The sequence below is a fragment of the Macaca nemestrina genome, chromosome 8 (assembly GCF_043159975.1).
Source record: "Macaca nemestrina isolate mMacNem1 chromosome 8, mMacNem.hap1, whole genome shotgun sequence".
Classification (NCBI taxonomy): domain Eukaryota; kingdom Metazoa; phylum Chordata; class Mammalia; order Primates; family Cercopithecidae; genus Macaca; species Macaca nemestrina.
This window is the reverse complement of record NC_092132.1, coordinates 6,214,500-6,226,991: the sequence shown is the minus strand read 5'-3', so window position 1 is coordinate 6,226,991 and position 12,492 is coordinate 6,214,500. Positions and strand designations below refer to the sequence as shown.

Below are 12,492 nucleotides of genomic sequence, written 5' to 3'. Positions count from 1 at the left end.
AGGTCTTCTCTGCATTGATTATTCTAGTTACCCATTCATCCATTCTTTTTTCAAGGTTTTTAGTTTCTTTGTGCTGGTTACATAGTTCCTCCTTTAGCTCTGAGAAGTTTGATAGACCGAAGCCGCCTTCTCTCAACTCGTTGAAGTCATTCTCTATCCAGTTTTGTTCTGTTGCTGGCAATGAGCTGTGTTCCTTTGGAGGGGGCGATGTGCTCTGATTTTTTTAATTTCCAGCTTTTCTGCACTGCTTTTCCCCTGTCTTTGTGGTTTTTATCTGCCTTTGGTCTTTGATGGTGACATACTGATGGAGTCTTGGTGTGGGTGACCTTTCTGTTAGTTTTCCTTCTAACAGTCAGGATCCTCAGCTGCAGGTCTGTTGGAGTTTGCTTGAGGTCCCCTCCAGACCCTGTTTGCCTGGGTATCAGCAGCAGAGGCTGCACAAGATAGAATATTGCTGAACAGCGAGTGTTGCTGTCTGATCCTTGCTCTGGAAGCTTTGTCTCGGTGTACCCCGCCGTGTGAGGTGTGATGTGTCGGTCTGCACCTAGTGGGGGATGTCTTCCAGTTAGACTACTCAGGGGTCAGGGACCACTTGAGCAGGCAGTCTGTTCATTCTCAGATCTCAACCTCCATGCTGGGAGAACAACTGCTCTCTTCAAAGCTGTCAGACAGGGACTTTATAACTGCAGAGGTTTCTGTTGCTTTTTGTTTAGCTATGCCCTGTCCCCAGAGGTGGAGTCTACAGAGGCAGGCATGCCTCCTTGAGCTGCAGTGGGCTCCACCCAATTCGAGCTTCCCAGCAGCTTTGTTTATCTACTTAAGCCTCAGTAATGGCAGGTGCCCCTCCCCCAGCCTCACTGCCACCTTGCAGTTAGATCTCCGACTGCTGTGCTAACAATGAGGGAGGCTCCGTGGGCCTGGGACCCTCTGGGCCAGGTGTGGGATATAATCTCCTGGTGTGCCATTTGCTAAGACCCTTGGTAAAGTGCAGTATTAGGGTGGGAGTTACCTGATTTTCCAAGTGTTTTGTGTCTCACTTTCCTTTGTCTAGGAAAAGGAATTCCCTTCCCCCTTGCACTTCCCAGATGAGGCAATACCTCGCCCTGCTTCAGCTCTCGCTGGTTGGGCTGCACCCGTGGACCAGCATCAACTGTCCGACACGCCTCAGTGAGATGAACCTGGTACCTCAGTTGAAAATGCAGAAATCACCCATCTTCTGAGTCACTCACGCTAGGAGCTGAAGGCTGAAGCTGTTCCTATTCGGCCATCTTGGGCGCCACCCAAAAAACTTAATCCATCAGAATCTGCCATTTCATTTGCCAAAAAGTCTTTATGATACTGTGAATACCGAAAGATGATTCATGTGGCATGTTTAATCAGGAATAGGGTAAACATTCAATAAATAGAAGTGTTTAATAGCAAAATAGCAATTCTTTTCAGCTGTCTCTTGCCAAAGATTTGCATTCCTAATCATGAGAATTTGTTCTTTTCATGAAATTAAAACATTGTCATATCTGTATAGAGATTTATAATCTTACTAAATTCTGCCTTACCTTTGCATTTGATTTGTGAGCTGTTAAGGTTTATGGAACATAGCCTATGTCATGAGTTATGTGACAGGTACTCTACATATTCAACTTTATATACTCTAATATTCAGTTCATCCAGGTGGGCATCAGAATGGTTTTGTTTTTGTTTTTTTTTTTTTTTCAGATGAGGGTCATGAGATTCAGGAAAACAAACATGGCTTTAGACATTTGGTGAGTCACAGCCTGAACCAAAGTCTCTGATACCTTGTTTTTTTTTCCACTCACACTAGTTGTGAAAATGATGCTGCTGACCCAGCAAATTAAGTTGGTTAGGATGCAAACCTTTGGGGGAAGTAGGCTGGGCTAAGTCTAACTTTAAGAGCTCTCCAAATCACTTTCTCAGGGTCATTCACTTTATTAACGGCATTTGAAGTCCTGTAAACCAAGGACTTAATCCTTAAAGGAAAATCACATAAGAGTTTTTATACTTCATAGGGCCAACAAGCAGGATACTGAACAATCATAATTGCATATCTTTCCAATGAAGGCTTTATTAAGGTGCATTGACACTTAGGAAAGCCTTATCAGGTAAGGTGATGCTTGACTTAAAATCTAAAAGATGAGAAGCTTACCAGTTGAACACTTCAAGTTAAAGGATTTATATGAAGTGAGAAGAACATGTGCAGATGTTCAGAGGACTAGAAGAAAAAGACATCTAATTGGAGGGTTGCATGGCCAGGAGACTATTCACAGCTGCTCAGGTGGGAGCTGTCCTCCTCCAGTCAGCAAGCTAAAGCTGATGCCAGGCCAGGCACAGTGGCTCACACCTAATAATCCTGGCACTTTGGGAGGCCGAGGCAGGCAGATTGCCTGAGCTCAGGAGTTTGAGACCAGCCTCGGCAACATGGTGAAGCCCCGTCTCTACTTAAAAAAAGCTGGGCATGGCGGCATGTACCTGTTGTCCCAGCTACTCAGGAGGCTGAGGCAGGAGAATTGCTTGAACTGGGGAGGCAGAGGTTGAAGTGAGCTGAGATTGTGCCACTGGACTCCAGACCGAGCAACAGAGCAAGACTGTGTCCAAAAAAAAAAAAAAAAAAACTGGCTCCCAGATATGACTGAGTTAATTCTGGTTGGAGCTGTATTGTCCACAGAGAACAGGGGTCTCCATAAAATTACCTAGAACCAAACAGCATTGTAATGCCCACTGAAGTCTATAAATGGAGAGGTCACTGTTAGAGACTCTGATCTCCATACTGAATGAGCTTTCTGTGGAAGTACTTCATGATCCCAAATTGACTAATTTTGCCTCCTTGGACCTCCTAAAAACCTTTTGTGGCATCTTTAGTAGAGACTGAAATGCCACGTTTTAGCATTTCAATATCTCATTTCAAAACACATAATAGCATGTAAGGATTACTACAGACACTTAATGGCATTCTCTTGGTGAAAATGAACTATGTTGAAGCCAAGAACCAGACTGAGTGGGGGTGATGGGACCTCTTTTGATTCCACTTCTTGGTTGGATACCAGATGACCTGTCGTAGGCAGCAGGTCCCAATTGCAAGATCACGAGATAAGATCCTCTGACTCTATGCAGCCAAAGCGTATCTGAGTTTCTATGTGCGCAATAGCATGCATAAGGTCTGAAGGCAAAAAACAGCTGAAGAATAAATCGTCTCATAAGAACATCTGGCTCCTTTATAGGAAAAAATTACTGTCAACTCTTTCCTGGTCACACTAGAAAGAGGAGATGATGCTTTAATCTCAGTTAAGCTGTGCGAAGATCCCACTTCCCTGATTCTCCTGGGCATCTCCTGTGTGAATTGGACTCCAGAACCTTCATAGAATGGAAACTCTCATCCTTTAGCCTAGCTCTGGATTTCAGTGTGGTGGGCAGAAAGATCCGAGACAACACAGGCAGAAACAGAACTGTGGCTAGGAAGAAGCAATTTCTTTATAGGACTAAGGGTGCTATCAATCTCACATGTCAAGGTTGACGTTGCAGACAAACAACGTAGGTCCACAAAACTTTCCCAAAACTGACAGGAGGGAGGAGCCATACCTCTGCAAGACAATGTATTACAGATGGATACCACAGTTGCAGAGGAATAAGGATTTCCAAAAATACCTTCTTTATGTAAATAGAAGTGAGAAAGTGCTTGCAAAAATTCTGACAACCCAGGAATTGCTGGTGCATTTATAACTTTTAAAACCTCCTTTGGTCTGGCAAACTTGATAACATTTGTCCACTGTGGTAACATTGGCCGTGGAGGGGTACAAGAGCAGCGCAGGGCCAAATCTTGCTCTTCCCCTTCTGGACTTGCCCAGGTTTGCACAGTCAAGTCTGCAGTCTCGGGCTTCTCTGGGCCAGTTCAGCCCTTGGCTTAGATGTGCATCTTATTAATGGAAGAATGAGGGCAGAGGTCCTGTCACAACTACATGGGTACCAAATGAGGGAATACAGACAACTTAGAGATAATACTTAAAGGATGGGATTAATGAGTCACTACTGCCTAAGCCAAAATGGGCACCAACAGCCTTGCCATTGGAGGTAGGGTGGGAACAGCAGGACTTGGCAACCATTACTGAGAAAAACACGAATTCTATATGAGAAATGATGCAAGGAAAGTTGTTATATCCTTTGTCCAAGACTGGTCAGTGCATGTTCGAACTTGCAGCATTGGAGTCTCTTCATTATATAAAATATTTTAAGATCATTAGGTCTGGGCTGGCCCAGGCCTGCCTAGGAAAATTCACTTGCAGGTTGTCTTCACAGTTCCTGTGGCTGCTTTTGCAAAGCTGTAGAGTTAAGATAATGTTGAATATGGTGTCATTCTACAACAGATGATGCTGTGTGTGACTCTCCCTTGACTGGGGAGTGATAAGTTGACAGCCAGGTCTTGAGCCTACATGGCTGGATTTGTGTGTGTGTGTGTGTGTGTTTAAGTAGTGGCATATGGAGTTCAAAACTTTTGTTTCAAAGAGACTCACATGCACACGGCTATTGTCTGTGGCCACTTTGTGTGCCTGGTGTAGCGGAAAGCCAAAGGAAGCTATGCACTTGAGAAGTTTCTAGGTTCCCAAGTGAGATAAAAACATGGTAGATATACTTCCTTAGATTTTTCAAACCTAGTATATAAACCATTGGATTAATGTCTGTTCTGCTTCCGAGTTGGTGTATCTGACACTGTTGCCAGTTGTGTGTGTATACAATGCCCATCTCAAGATGGTAAGTAGTGGTGGAAGCTACTCCTATTGCCTGGGTCTGAGATACCAACCTCTCCAAGTTTTGCTTTTGCTCCATTAGATGCACAAACTAAGACTAGGTCAGCATTATCTCTCCCTCCAGATAACTAAGGGTAGGAGAGGCTGGCTTAGCTCTTCTCCTTCTAGGCGCGTTCCTGAAGCTGGTTGGGCATTTGTTATACAACATTGTTCAAAACCGTCTTGCAGATCTCATGTGAAACTCTGTGTGCTGCTTGGCATTGCTGATCTTGGTTTTTCTAGCCATATTTTCAACTTTGTTTGTCCTAAATGAGCTACTTGAGAGGAGGCAGTGTAGCCAAGTGCCTCCTTGAATTATTGTGACTAGAACAATCATGCAAGAGCACTTTGCTCCTGACAAAGCGATGGGTATGGGGTCTAGGTTTGGAAACCTAACTTCTTGTAGTGACTTCTCCCAGCAAGGCTGCAGATGAACTAGTGTAGAAAGTGGTATATCTTTTGCAGGTTATAAGGTTGGCCAGTGCTATGAGGAATTAGAAAAATAGACATGTATATATTGATCCAATTCACTTTTTTTTCTATCTGGTTTAATGAGAAATCAAATCTCTGACACAAACTGTAAGTCAGAAACCTAACGCTTCCTGGGGCCAGTGTGGGCAAAGAAGCTCTTGAGCTCAATGTTTCTGGTGGGTCAGGAAGGCCACATCCCATTTTTGTTCTTACACTAAGTCTTGGGGCTTTCAATAGCCTCTAGTATGGCAGGAAATTGGTTTTATAAATACCTTCTGCAAGGCCAGTTTCCAGGAAGAATAGTGCGGAGGGCCCTGCGGGGAAAGACTGCAGCTGGGAAGCACCAGGAAGGTCACCGAAGTCATGCTGTCCTCAACTACCTCTTTACCCCTTTCACGGGGAAAGTTTGTGGACAAACAGTGGCTACTGGTGACCTACTAAGAAAGAATAGGTTTAAGGAAAGTCAGGAATGACAAACCCAGAGCAGTTTCTCTTTTTAACTGGAGAGGCAAGCGTCCTATCCAACATGGACCTATTGAGTATATGAAAGAAAATGTGCTATGAGAGACTTCCACAGAAGATACAGTCGCCTGTCAAATTTGAAGACAGTACTGGCTGAGAATGAAGCAGCTGTCTGCCACTGGGGTCTGAGTCGAGCATGTTTTTTACATTAGGGATATTCATCTTTGGCTAGAGTCAGAGGGAGCACACTGGCTCTGCCAAATCACCGAAAAGGAGTTACGAGGTGCCCTATAAGGATGTTTCCCTAGTCTTTAGGGTTTTAACTGGCACAGAACTGACTCAGTGAAAGAACCTAGATGTGGCTTGAAGTCACTTCCATGCAGGATGTTGCTCTGGGAAATTCTCCATATTCCTAGCTTGGTGTTCTTTGCATCTACCCTATCTCTGCCTAAACATTGATCTTCCTCCTCTTCCCTGGTTAGAGGGTTGCAGGGCCTGCGACTGTCCCCAGACACTCAGATGTTGAAGTGGTTCTGATCCAGTCAGCAAGCTGAAGTCAGTGCCCAAGGATGAGTCTCAGAACCAATGCCTACTTGGGACTGTGTCATCCATAGAGAACGAGAGTTCCTGTTAGATGCTGTTACATGGGACGACATCATCCACAGAGGACAAGAGTTCCTGTTGGATGCTGTTACATGGGACTATGTCATCCATGGAGGACGAGAGTTCCTGTTGGATGTTGTTACTTGGGACTATGTCATCCATGGAGGACGAGAGTTCCTGTTAGATGCTGTTACATGGGACCAAGCGGCCATCATTCCAGCATCCACTCTTCTCTCTAAACAAATGGCTGTAGGAGATACAGATCTCAGTACTAGGTGGGACTTTCTGTGGAGACATCTTATGACCTAAAGCTGACTTTGCCTTTTTGGACACCTTAATCTTTAGGGCATCCTCAGAAAATAAAATACCACTGTTTAGCAATTTACCCATTCCTTTTTAAACTATGGAATGATTGTTGCAGAGAAGTCTGGCATCTTAATATAAACTATGAAGCCAAGAGCCAGATTGTGAGATGGAGAGAGCATTTCTTCTGGTTTCACTTGGGTTGGGTACAGGGTGACCCTGTGCTAACTAGTAAAGCCAGGAAAGTTTCATTTGCTGTATGAGGATAGGGCATAACTCTGAGGTTTGGTGCACATAAGTGCATGTAAGTTGGCCTGAAGCAAAACATAGAAGTACAGGGATGAGGAGTCTGATCCTAGAAAGACTTGGTTCCTTCCTAGGAAACAATTTTCTGTGAAATCCTCACTTTAGAAATAGTAGGTGATCCCATTCATCTTAGTCCAGCTGAGTGGTAGTCCTATTTCCCTGGTTTTTCATGGGAGTCTTCTGTATGAATTAAAATCTGGACTGTTGATAACCTTTAGGTAGTGTCATCTTTTAATGTAGCCACCTCTGCAATGGTGTGTGTAATCTTAGCTTCAGTGTCAAATGTCTGGGGATTTTTTAGTATGAGCTAAGAACTACGGGAGAACGGAGTTATGAAAAGAATGCATGAATGTGCTTACATATACCCATTATGGTGACTCTGAATTCGAAGATGCAGGACCTGGGTGCCGTGGAGGGTAAGAATCATGCCCAGGATGAATGAGATCTTGTCAGGATATAAATGTTGGGCTCCAGTGTTCACAGCGTGTTTTGATCAAACCATCTTCAAAAGCTGAAACTGAAAATATGGAAATCACCCTGCTTGAAGGAGTAATCCAAAACTCTTCCCTGTTAATAACTAACTTCTCAAGGATCATAAAAAACCCCATGATTTCCTTGAAGTTTTGTATAACTAGATGAGAGTTGGGTTCAGCAGGAGTGAGTCTTGGATAGGAGAATGTTTCAGAATCTGGGGGCTGAAAGGCAAGAAAAGAACTGTCCCATCTTGATCTATTTGGGAAAATCAAACTGGATTATGTTAATAAAAAAATTGGAGGGGGCATGTTGGAGAAGGGGTGAAAGAGTCAGCTGAGGTGTGATAGAGGTTTTCCTGTGTTTGAACTTTGATGGAAATCTAAGGAATCTTCACACTCCATTGAAGGTCAGAGTCACTAGTTCCTTAAACTGTTGGATGCCAATGATGATCTTCAGGGCTCAGTGGGCAGGAAGTAGTGTATGTGAGCCATGCATACCACTCCCACCCCTCTGCTGCTGCTGCTGCTGCTGCTGCTGCTGCTGCTTCTGCTTCTGCTGCTTCTGTGCTTAGATTCAAAGCAGCAGGTACTCTGTGGCTTAGCACTGGTGACTGGCTTCATAAAACTTAAATCTTTATAATCAGACATGAGAGCTTCAAAGCATTTATTTTAGATCCTACCCCCGACTCCCTCCCATTAGTCTTCTCCTAGCAGCAGCAGGAAAATCAGCTCAATTCAGCTTCCATCCCTATGGAGGTGTCTCCTTCATAAACTTCCGCTATATCTAGGAGTGGTCACTTGTAGAAGCCCATGAGTTTTGTTCCTTATTTCCTTTTATTACATCTACTGGCTAGTATCCGCATTCCTATCTTGAATGGTCATCATGGCCAGTTGTATCCCCAACGTGGACCAGAGAAGGTAGCCGTGCCTGACCTTGATGGTGCCTCATATTTTTTCTAGGGACCTCAGAGCTAGGCAGACAAACAAGGGATTGCAGAGCCAGAAATAGAACTGAAGTTCCAAAAAGTCCATCTCTTGATAAGCATGAGAAGGTAATGTTAATCAGTTTTATATCAAGGTTCACATAACTACAGACAACCAGCACAGCTCTGCAGAACCTGGTTTTATTCCAGAACTGAAACACTTTGCAGGAAAGAGTAGGTACCCCTGGAGGAGACTGCCATTGACTGAACTTCTGGTTGCAAAGGAAGGAGGACTCTCATAAATCTTGCCATGTGATCAGAATTTGGAAAGAGCTTACAAAAATGGTGACATGAGAAGGCATTTTAGATTTAATACAAACCAAAATTTTAAAGTTACTAAAACAAATTGGATATTTGTCTTCTATGGCAACATTCAGCAGTGCAGGGCTGAATCTTATACTTCTCTTTATGGTTACACCCAGGCTGGCACAGTCAGGTCTTCGGGCTCAGGGGCCAACTCGACCCTCAGCTGAGATGTGCTTTTGTGTAATAAGAAGGCTGAGATTGGGGAGCCAGAGGCTCTTTATGACTACAGAGGCAGCAGGATGTGAGAACTGCAGACACTTAGGGAGAAGGTAATGTTTTTCAAGGGATGGGACGAATGGGTCACAGCCTAAACCAAAATGTGCCAAGTGCTCTGCCGCTGGACATGGGTTGAGAGGTGTGGCAGCACATGGCAACCTTTGACATTTTATTAGACCTGTAAGGTTTGATATTTGAGAAAACACAAAGTATAACACCCCATTGTCCAAGACAGGTCAGTGTAGATGTGAGCCTTTAATGTTGGAGTTTCTTCCATATGAGATTTTGATAACATCCTCATCAGGTCAGGAATGACACAGGCCTGCCTAGGAAAATGACTTGGAGACTGTCTCCTTATACTTTTTGTAGCTTACTTGGCCAAGCTACAGGGTTAAGAATGGTGTTAGCCTTCTTATAGAAGAGCCCTGGATAATTTTTTACTTCAATTACAATTTCGATTGCATTAAAACTGTTTTGAGTAGTGACAACATTTTGACAATATTCTAAATTCAAAGAGACTTTTGTGTTTCAGCCAAGCAGGTTCTAAAGCCAGGATCCTAAGCCAAGTGTCTCATTCAGATAATAAACCTGAAGACAAACCTGTAACTGTCTTGCTGAGGTAGCATGTCTCATGGGATTACTAACCCTGAATCAATGCTGAGGGTAAAGCAGAGTGCTGTGAAAAGAGCATAATTCAGCATCAGACATCTCTGTAATTCACTGGCTGTGTTGCCTGGTATAAAATTCTTATTCTGAATCTGACATCTCACCTGTAAAAATGGACTAATGGTCTCTTTATGATTCTGTGAGTGCTAAAAAATGATTCATGTGGCCTCTTAGGTCAATACCCAGCAGAGAATAAGCATTCAATAAATAGAAGCTATTTTTCCATTCGATACAATTGTATTCAACATTCCAAACCATTATGTTGTCAATTCTTTGCCAGATATTTGCATTACTGACCATTAGAATTCTTTTCACAGGATAATAGAAAACGTACCCTCTTACCTACATAAAAGCTTACAACTTTACCAATTAAACCCTACCCTGTCTTTAAATTTAAGTTTATATGAGCTGAAGGAAAGCATTTATGGAATGCCTTCTATTTCACAGGCTATGTGCCAGCTACCCTAGCCACTCAACTTCATGTACTCAAATCAGTTCATCCAGTGGGCAGTAGCATGCTTTTTAGATGAGGATCATGAGATTCAAAGAATGATAAACATGGCTTAGTATCCTATGGGTGAGTCACAGTCTGAACCAAGGTCTGATAACTTGACATTTTTCCCCACTCTCACGCTGTATATAATAAATGATGCTGACCCATCTGGTTGACTTAGGGTGCAAACCTTTGGGAAAGTAGGCCAGGTTGGGTCTCTGACTCAAGATCAGAGCAATGCTGATTTCTCTTGGTCATTCATTTCATTAAACAGTGTTGGAGCCCCTACTGTGAACAAGGACTATGGACACAAATTTGATCTTGAAGTTCATAGCCTATAGGCACAGACATTCAAGTGACTGCATGATCACAGTAGTCAATTATTTCACGGAAGGCCATGTAACAAATGAGACTTATGGATTCTCGAATATTTTGCTTGATTTAAAATCTTATAAATGAGGTTCCCAGTTGGACAGTCGAAGTGAAGGGTTTACACATGGTGAGAATATGTGCAAATGCTCAGGAATAGATCAAAGCACCTGATTGGAGGGTTTCACGATCAGCAGACTATTCACAGCTGTGTAAATAGGAAGCTGTTCTGCTCCTGTCAACCGCAAGGTAAAGCTGACACCCAAGCATGACTGAGTCAACTATGGGGAGCTATGTCATAGAAAAGGTCCCTATAAAATGCCGTTACCTAAGACCAAACGGCCACTATTCCAATGTCCATTGGTGTCTTATTTTTCTCATTACTGAAGGACTGATTAGTCCTTTCTAATGAGTAATTTCTCATTGATTGATGTGCAAGACCTGCTTCTCTTCTTGGATCCCATAGTTGCCTGAATCATCTCGTGTGTTATTCCACATGACTTGAATTTCCCACTAGTCAGTAAATGTGGGTTGGCCAGAGCACTTTAGCTTCCTTCTGTAAGCCTTTCAGCTTTCATGTTTCTTGAATGCCTTCTGGTATGGGTTTTCCTTGTAATTTGCATAGTTGAACTAGTTTCTGCTACATGATACAATGTTGCAGAGGCCAGGCATGGAAATGCTATTGCTGTTATCTTGGCATTGGGGTGACAAGATGCTTTTACATAAGGGAAGCTCTCAGGCCTAATTGCATTTGACAGGCTTCCATGCATCCCTAAATTCTGGTGTCTCATCAGTCACTCCAGAGATGAGAATCAATGCAAAATCAAAATCTTGAAGAAAATTGAAAGCAATCAACATGGTCATCTGTGATTCTCTCTCAAGATGAACTTGAACCATGAACAGTTGACCAATTCCTCCATCTTTGGTATGCAGGATTCTGATGAAGGTTGAATGACCCCAACTATATCCTGACATTTTGGATACATAAGTAGCCACATCTAGCTGCAGGTAGTTAATATAGTCATCACTCACTGATTCGTGCCTTGTGATACCTGGGAGTCTGACAGGAAAACAAGTGAGCTGGGATGGGATTGAGACTTACCTATGTTAGACTTAGCAAATATGTGTAGACACCATGGTTACAATTTGCAAAGGTTCCAAAGATTCACCAGTGTCCTCACTGCAGAGTACAAAACATGTTCTACAGGCTTTAAGGGCAACCAGTAGTGTGCATAAGTGATGTCACATATTACCTAAACCTTTCATTCCTGTGTAATTTGACTCGTATACTTATAGCAGCGGGCACTGTCCATGAGTAAGCAAAAGTGACTGGCACTAATGGTGATGTCTTAAACTATCACTCTTCTCAGCTTCTGAGTCTAGAACTTACCCCCATTGAAGGTGGAGCTTTCATTCTTGATTTCACTCTTCAAAAGCGGTTTGTATACACAAGAATGTGTTTTTACTCGCCTGAGTCCTGATTTTGTTGAATTGAACTGGCTTGTCCTGACCTAGGTTCTATTGAGCCACAACAAGAAAGTGATGGGACAGGAGTCAAGGAGGGGGTTTGACTTCTCCAGATGTTGAAGTCACCACTGGATATTGCTGTGATGGGGCATGGGTTTTTCTCAATGAAGGCAGGGACAACTAAGATGGCTCTGGGTGGAGTTTAAACATCCATTATGAAAACAAAATCCCAGCCAGTAACAAGAGCTCCCCCTTCTGTGATTGTCCCCATGAAGGTGTCACAGAGAAGACGCCAGGCCTGTCTTCCATGCTGCTTTATTTCCTGAGATCTCAGTACTGGACAGACAGGATGGCACCTTCTTGGTGAAAATAAACCAATCTTGCTCTTTCAAAATTGCAGTTCTATATCTGGGAGGATAGTCTTCTTATGTAGATAAGAAGGTACAGTCAGTTTTATATCAAGGTTCACATAAATGCAGACTACCAGCACAGGTCAATAGACTTCATCCTTCTAAAACCAGACATTCAGGAGAGATAAAGCAGGCACCCTGAAAGACATTGTATCTACTGAATTTTTGGTT

General features: G+C 43.1%; 1 long non-coding RNA gene across 2 annotated transcripts in view; it reads left to right on the top strand.

Annotated features, from left to right (window-relative positions):
• LOC139355633 (uncharacterized) overlaps positions 1-12,492 on the top strand; it is a 107,756-nt gene that overhangs the window by 36,410 nt on the left and 58,854 nt on the right. Inside the window, exon 3 of one of the 2 annotated variants that reach the window (XR_011606437.1) lies at positions 8,817-8,969. The exons of the other annotated variant lie outside the window; for it this stretch is intronic. This is a non-coding gene — a long non-coding RNA (uncharacterized lncRNA). The remainder of the gene's footprint in view (positions 1-8,816; positions 8,970-12,492) is intronic. 2 annotated transcript variants of the gene reach the window in all.